This window comes from Buteo buteo, chromosome 11 (genome assembly GCF_964188355.1).
Source record: "Buteo buteo chromosome 11, bButBut1.hap1.1, whole genome shotgun sequence".
Classification (NCBI taxonomy): Eukaryota; Metazoa; Chordata; class Aves; order Accipitriformes; family Accipitridae; genus Buteo; species Buteo buteo.
Window position 1 is genome coordinate 18965210 of NC_134181.1, and position 6951 is coordinate 18972160.

The following is a 6951-nucleotide window of genomic DNA, read 5'->3' on the forward strand; positions in this document are numbered from 1 at the left end:
CTCTGCCGTTTATGGGTGTCCGAGTTCAGGAGCGGTGGGGCAGGAGGGCTGCAGCCTCGGCAGGGCCAGTGAGCCCATTTAACCCACAACACATTACCCCCTGAGCTAGAAGTGCACACTGGAAACCTGGCATATTCCAGCCAGTTTATTTGAAGCTGTATTTTAGTATCTGTGGGTTATTAATGAGATTAAAGAACTCAGTTACAGGGAATGACAACTGCAGTTTGTCCAACATTAAGCAGATATTGGCATCCTTAGGTGCAACTCAGGAGTCAGCGATCTCAGCTATTGAACAAGCTAAAGCCATGAGCAATATGATATTGATTAGACAATGGGTATTGTATTTACCCACATAGTTTTATTGGGTGAGGCTCAATGCAATGTGTTTTTATTTGGAAACGTAAGGAAGATAATTAAAAATGTTGTAAGGAGAGCCTAGCAGCCTTCGTGCTTTTCTTTTTAAAGGCTACAGATGTCTTGTCTTCTTTCTTTAAGACTGCATGTGCTCCCTCCCCACCTTCCAAAAGATCAAGGGTAATAATAATAACAACAATAATAATACAGTATCCTGGAATTTTTCTACATGCCTCAAGAGAACTTTAATTTTTTCCAGAAACTGTTTTCTGACAGCAGCCGCCTCTTCTACTTTTTCTTTTACCCTGCCTGGATTGCCAGCGCTGCCGTGGCTAAGTTAAAATGGTGGCTTTGAACCTGGGGCCTTTTCTGTAGAAAATTCTTCTCTTGCTAACCAAAACCATGTCGAGTTCAGCTATCCTTCAGGGTCAGTTTTTTACTCCGTTCTGTGCCCTCCATACAATTTCTGCTTTCCCCTTGCCATTGCCAGGCAGTACTGATGTCAGCATTCATTTTTGCTTTTGCAAATAGTAGGAGATGGTTAAAACTTGAGCTTTAACTCAAGTTAGTCTCAGTTAAAACCGTGGTCCTGGGAAGCGCCAGCTTGCAGGCCTGCCTGCCTTGCCCATGCGGGCCAAAGTGATTACTGTGTGAATCTCAGGGCATGCCTTATGTCTCTCAGCACGCCCAAACTGGCTGTGCCATACCCAGTGCTTTCCCACCTTCGGGGGATGTGGTTATGTCAGGATCCCAGGTAGCTGTAAAAACACCCTAAAACACCTTTATGGTGAAGGTCGGTGTGATGCTTCAGTTGTTATTCTTTGCATCTTTCTGACTTCGGGATCCCAACTGGAAGAGCTCACCCACTGCCACAGCCACGACACTGCGGGAGAAGGGGAGGCAGGGATGTGGCATTGAAAAGCCAGCTAGGCACCGACTGCCAGTGTGCCGCGGCAAGAACGGACACAAACCAAGGCAGGGAACTGCTCAGGGTTTGATGACTAGGTGGACAAAAAGCCATATCTAGGGTTGGATGATACCACTGAAGAAGGAAAGCTACAGCCCAGAAGCCAGAGCAGGAAAGAAAGGATGTTAGGGAGCAACTTTTCCCACTGCAACCACTGTTTGAAGTCGTGAGGCTGGCGATGCTCGCCAAGGGCCAGGGTTGCACGCATCTGAGGTGCAGCTGGACAGCACGTTTGTAATCAGCCTTTCTGGCTGGTGGTTAGTCGAGTTACTGTTTGCTTAAAGGCACCGGCAGCTTCTGGAGTCACAGCCATGCAGTGAAACCTGCAGCGCCCGGCATTCGCCTTTCAGGAAAGCCTCACAGGGGACGAGAGAAACATAAAGATTTTCCAAGTTAATTTTTGAATGGTTTTATATTGAACAGTGCTCATAAAGCAGTAAGTCCCAAATTTATCCAGGCAGTAGGAGCTGTAACTGCCTGGTAAGGCTTTCTACTTTGCACTTCCATACCATACACATACTTTAAGCCCCTGCCACCACAAACTGTGAGACAGTGGCCAGGCAGCAACCGAGACCTCCCTTCCGCTTGGCCCCTGCCCACCGAAGGCAGGTCATGCAGTGAGCGGAGGGCAGCCCCGGCCCCACCAGGGATGCTGGGAAGCTCTGCAGGCTGCGGGAAGCCCAGCTCGGGGCGCATGATGAAGGGGATGTCTTCTTGATTCCTCACATCCACAAACATCTTGACCGATCAGTTCGAAGCATCCCTGGACAATATGCCCTGTTTTGCTCTTTCTCCCATCAATTGCATTCCCTTTCTCTGAGGGCTTTTTCTTTTTCTTTTTAATCCCACAGCACTATCAAGTTTGCCAGCTCCAACATCATGTTCCTCTCTTTCATCAGAAGACTGACTCATAGCATCTTTCAATTTGGACTTGCTTTTTTTCTTCTGTGGGACTTTGGCCCAAACAACACAACACACAAGGCATCCGCCCAGACTCGACACACAGCGAGGCATCCGCCCAGCATGGGGGTGAAATGGAACCCATATTTTCACCATCTTCTTTGCCCCTGGGAATTTTACCATACTGAGACCATTATACCCACGTTTAGGTGGGATAGCTTGGCATTTCCCCTCCCTCCATGGGTGACCGCTGCTCTCAACTCTCCAGGCTTCTGGCCACGGAGCTTTTAGTTCTTTTTCTCAAGCCTGGTCCATACCTGATGCACCGGTGCTGCTGCCAGCTCCGGTTCTCATTTGTAAGGCAGCTTCTCGCAGCTACTGCTGTAGCACTCCGCTCTTCAACCTGATGCTTTCCAACTCCAGGCTCTGCAAGGAGAGACACGAGGCAGGATGTGCGGAGTGCCTGGAGGAGTGGGTGAACCGCTTCTGGACCCACACTCAGAGCAGCTTCTCCATCTGCACCACGTCATGGGAATACAAAATGGCACCGAGTCGTACTTTTCCTCATTAGATGTGGGCAAACTTGGCTGGAGCACAAGTGCAAAAGCTCATCTTTCTTCAGCTGCTTGTAATTCATGCTTGAGCAAGAGCATTATTTGGGGCTTAAGTCAGATTCTTCTAAGTAGGTCACAATTCTTCTTCTAGACACAAATTCCTGCCTCCGACTTCTCAGAAACATGGATTCACCATCTCTCCTGATTTGTGTAACACCTCAGGTGCCCTCTTATCAGCTTTATCAGCTCTTCAAGTGAATCCACAAAACAAACAGTTACTAAGTTGCTGCCTGCATAGGGTTCAGACTTGGAAAAGTTCCTCTGCCTTGGGTGGCAGCCATTTCTCTGTCTGATTTGCATGGCTGATTTTTCCCATTTTAATGATGCTCCACTTTTAGCCCTGTAGTCAGGTAAAACGATGTATCCTGCATCTCCTGTGGTCATTGCATCAGTGAGAGGACAAAAAGTTGCAGAGATGGCCAGGGAACTCCAGTCCATATGGGGTTTGCTGTCTGAAACAGATGCAGTGCAGTCCACGCTATAAAACGGGATTAATTTTAGCGGTACAGAGATCGATTCCCCAAATCATTATGGCAGATGTTAGACATTAGTCCTTTTGTATAGTACTATACGGGGTTCAGACACACCCAGTGATACAATGAGGGAGATAAAAGAATGCAATGAGATATAGAATAGAGTGGAAGAGACTACAACACAACACAATATAACACAATACAAGGGAGAGTAGAGCTCTTCACTGAACTGGCAGGATATGGCTTTATGATATTTCTGCAGCATAGTTCTGATAGGCTATACCAGCTCACCACCCTGTTGTTGAAAATTATAGTGATTTGCTTGTTTCAAGCCAAAAGAAAGAGAGAAAGAAAGAAAGAAAGAAAGAAAGAAAAGAAGAGAAAGAAAGGAAGTTTTAGACCCCTCAATGGAGGGATGAGTCTGACCTTTAAAGATACTAGTGGGAAGTATGAACCAACCAAACACTGTATCTCTCACTAGAGGTGGAGACTTGCATGTAAAAATGGTTTTTAGTGAAGTTGTCTGGCCGGGCAGACTATCCGCAGGGGGGGATAGCTCTCATTAGAAGACAGATGTTTGGCCATTTACCTGCATCACATTCCCAGATGTTTTTATTCCTTGATTGCCACTTTGGTGTGCAGTGGTAAAATGCTGGAGCTGGATCACAGCTTGTTTCTGTGGTCACCTTTGTATCACTGAAATGAGTTGAAGTGTTATTTTACAATGGAATACAGGATGCCCGCAGGCTTTTATGTTTTATTTTTGTTTCTGTGAAGTTATTTTTCACTTCCTCTTCTGAAAACAAACAAAATGTTAAATGTCTAATTGAATAGACTGTTGGAAAAGCCAAATAGGAAGGTTGAGCACATGAACTTCTGTGAAGCAAATGCCTTTGTTTCCAAACAGTCTAGTGATAGCAAATATTTATTGACATTTTCCTTCCACAGGGGCGTTAACAATTATAATTTGCTAGTACATACATCATGAATACTTTCAGATTTTGAACAGAACATCTGTTGGTCAAAGATGAAAAAAACCTTGAAAAAAAAAATAAATCTATTTTTCCAGGGTTATGAATCTAACAGCATCACAAATTATCGCTAGGAAAACATTTCAAAAGCCTGAACTTGCACTTATGGAAAAAGGAACACAGATAGAGGAAACAGATAAATATGCGTTGTGTTAGTAGGCTTTGTTTTCTGAAATGATATATTGTTCCGGAGAAGCGGTTAACAAACAAATTATTGTCTGTGTCCAATACAGCGAGATCTTTGGTTCCACCGAACAGATGTTGAGGTGAAGCAGATTAAAGCTTAATTCACAATAGGGCTGTACCACAGGAAAGGTGCCCTAAGTTTATCTATTGTTAAATAATATAATTTATCGTCTTGGAGGGCTACGGAGCAATTTCTGTTCCTTTTCTACTTTTTGAACAAAGATTTATAACATAGATAATCCCCAATTTTAGATATTTGCTGCAGGTTATATTTGAAAGAATTTCCCAAAAGACTGATAACCCCTTTTTTTCCCTTAACCACAGTCAAACCAGTGAACTAATATGATGCCTGCTTCAAATAAATGTATTTGCTGCCTCTGTGCATGATAAGTTTTCATTTAGTCTATGATCAGCTGACAGTATGCAAGTTTGCAGATACCAGTAATTGAATACAGATAACCTTGGTTGTTGACCTATGCAGAGCCATGACTGTCTAGTTTCCATTGTTTCTGTTTTTGCTAGTTGACACAAAACTGATGTGGGCTGAATTTATATATTAGCCATCCATTATAGTGGGAATTGCTTATCATTATGGATGGATATTGCAAGAAGTTTCTATTTATTTAACCTAATAAGATGGCAAAAATGAACCTGATTGGGCCAATTCAGGATCAGATTTAACCCTTAGCAACCTGGTTAGTTTCTGCATGGATAGCAGGGCATAAAAGGCTGTCTGCCTTATTTCTATTTTTTACAAATCGATTTTCTTCTTGGTTGGAGGGATTATTTTTTCTAGCAAAGAATGCTATGAAATATTGAGAAACTGTTTGAAGTTGAGAGTTGCAAAGGAGCCAAGCAGTGCTGGGTATCCAAATCCTCTTGGCTTCTGATAGCAGTAGACAGCTAATTCTCTTAGACTTTGTTGACAGCCCAGTCTGAAAAGACTATGAGGTAGAGTTTGCCAAGAGATGAAGAGGACAGTGGCAGTGTAGTCCCTATGAGAACCGCCTGCTATACACAGCATGGGCTTCAAATCACATACCAGAAGCTGTTCTTCTGCAGGTTGCAGCTGTCTCCAACCTCGTGTACATTAGAGCCAGGATGAGGCTCCTTTGGTTGTTTGCAATGGTTGTGACCAGCTGGGTTTTAATTTCCCCCTGGCTGCGATTAGTTGCGCAAGTTTCCAGTTACCTATGAGCTTACTTAGGTCTAAAATGAAAATCCAGGTTTACAAATACAATGTGAATATTGTAACTTGCTTACACAGAAAGTACGCTACTGCAGCCTAGGAATGGCTGACCCATTGGCTGTGGAGGGGCAGTGACAAAACGAGAGCGCCATTTTTTTTCCCAACTATTAATTAACTATGATGGTCAAACTCTGGCCCCACTGACGTTGATGGCAAAACTTCAAGGCAACTGATTGCCTGGTGTCAGTGGCATTGTGGGCAGCTTTTTCCCACCTGAGGGGAACAGAAGAAATCTGGCCTGAAGTCCCAATGGAGGGGCCACTGGACTTTTCAGAAAAAGCGTCCATTAAGTGTGGGCTCATGACTGGGCTATTGAGCCCCTTGCAGAGCCTTTATGTACCAGCTATTCAGGCCTTGGTAATGTTATGCACCAGGACTCACATGAGGTTTGTTCAAGACCGTGAAAGCAAAATGGCCAGCTGGAATCCTGATCACCTTGTGGAATACAGTAAAACACATGGAAACGCGATACTGCTGCTCATATTGAAATCTCTGCTTTTAGCCCTTTTCATAGCAGCAAGAACGAGTAACATGAAGTCCCACTATGGCTGAATTCTGTTTTTGTCAAACTGTGGTGTCAATCAAGTTAGCTAAACTGAGCTGGTTTTTCAAAATGGCTTTTACTCCCTCCTGTAAATGGTTTTCTTTGCAAATACAGTTTTAAAAATCTAGGGAACTGTGAAAAGGAAACTTTTAAGCATCCTTTTTTTGGCCACCTTTCTGAACCGCATCACCTAGATCACAGATCTTAGTTTGGCTGCAAAGATGGACACTGGGAAGCTGTGGGAATGCAGTACCCAGTTAAAGTGTCGCATTCCTCTTCTGCATGCGTTTAAGGATGAGCAGTGCCTACGTGTATCAAATACTTTCATGACTAGACCTTTTACTTCTAGAAAGGAATTTTTTCCCCATCCCCTCCCCTCCACGCACACTGCTGCCTTCAAGGAGTAATGAGCGCAAGGTCAATGCAGTCTTTTTACAGGCATTTGCTTTCTTTGGGGATCCAAGACCCATGAAAAAGAAAATTAAATCACCTCCTAGAGCACGGGGATATTTATTTCTTTGAAGTAAATCAAGCCATGCTGCCAAACAATGATTACAGACCCATTAATAGGTTAATCATTATAACTGCAATAGTGTCATGGCACCTTACTCTCGGTAGCTCTGCCAACATCCT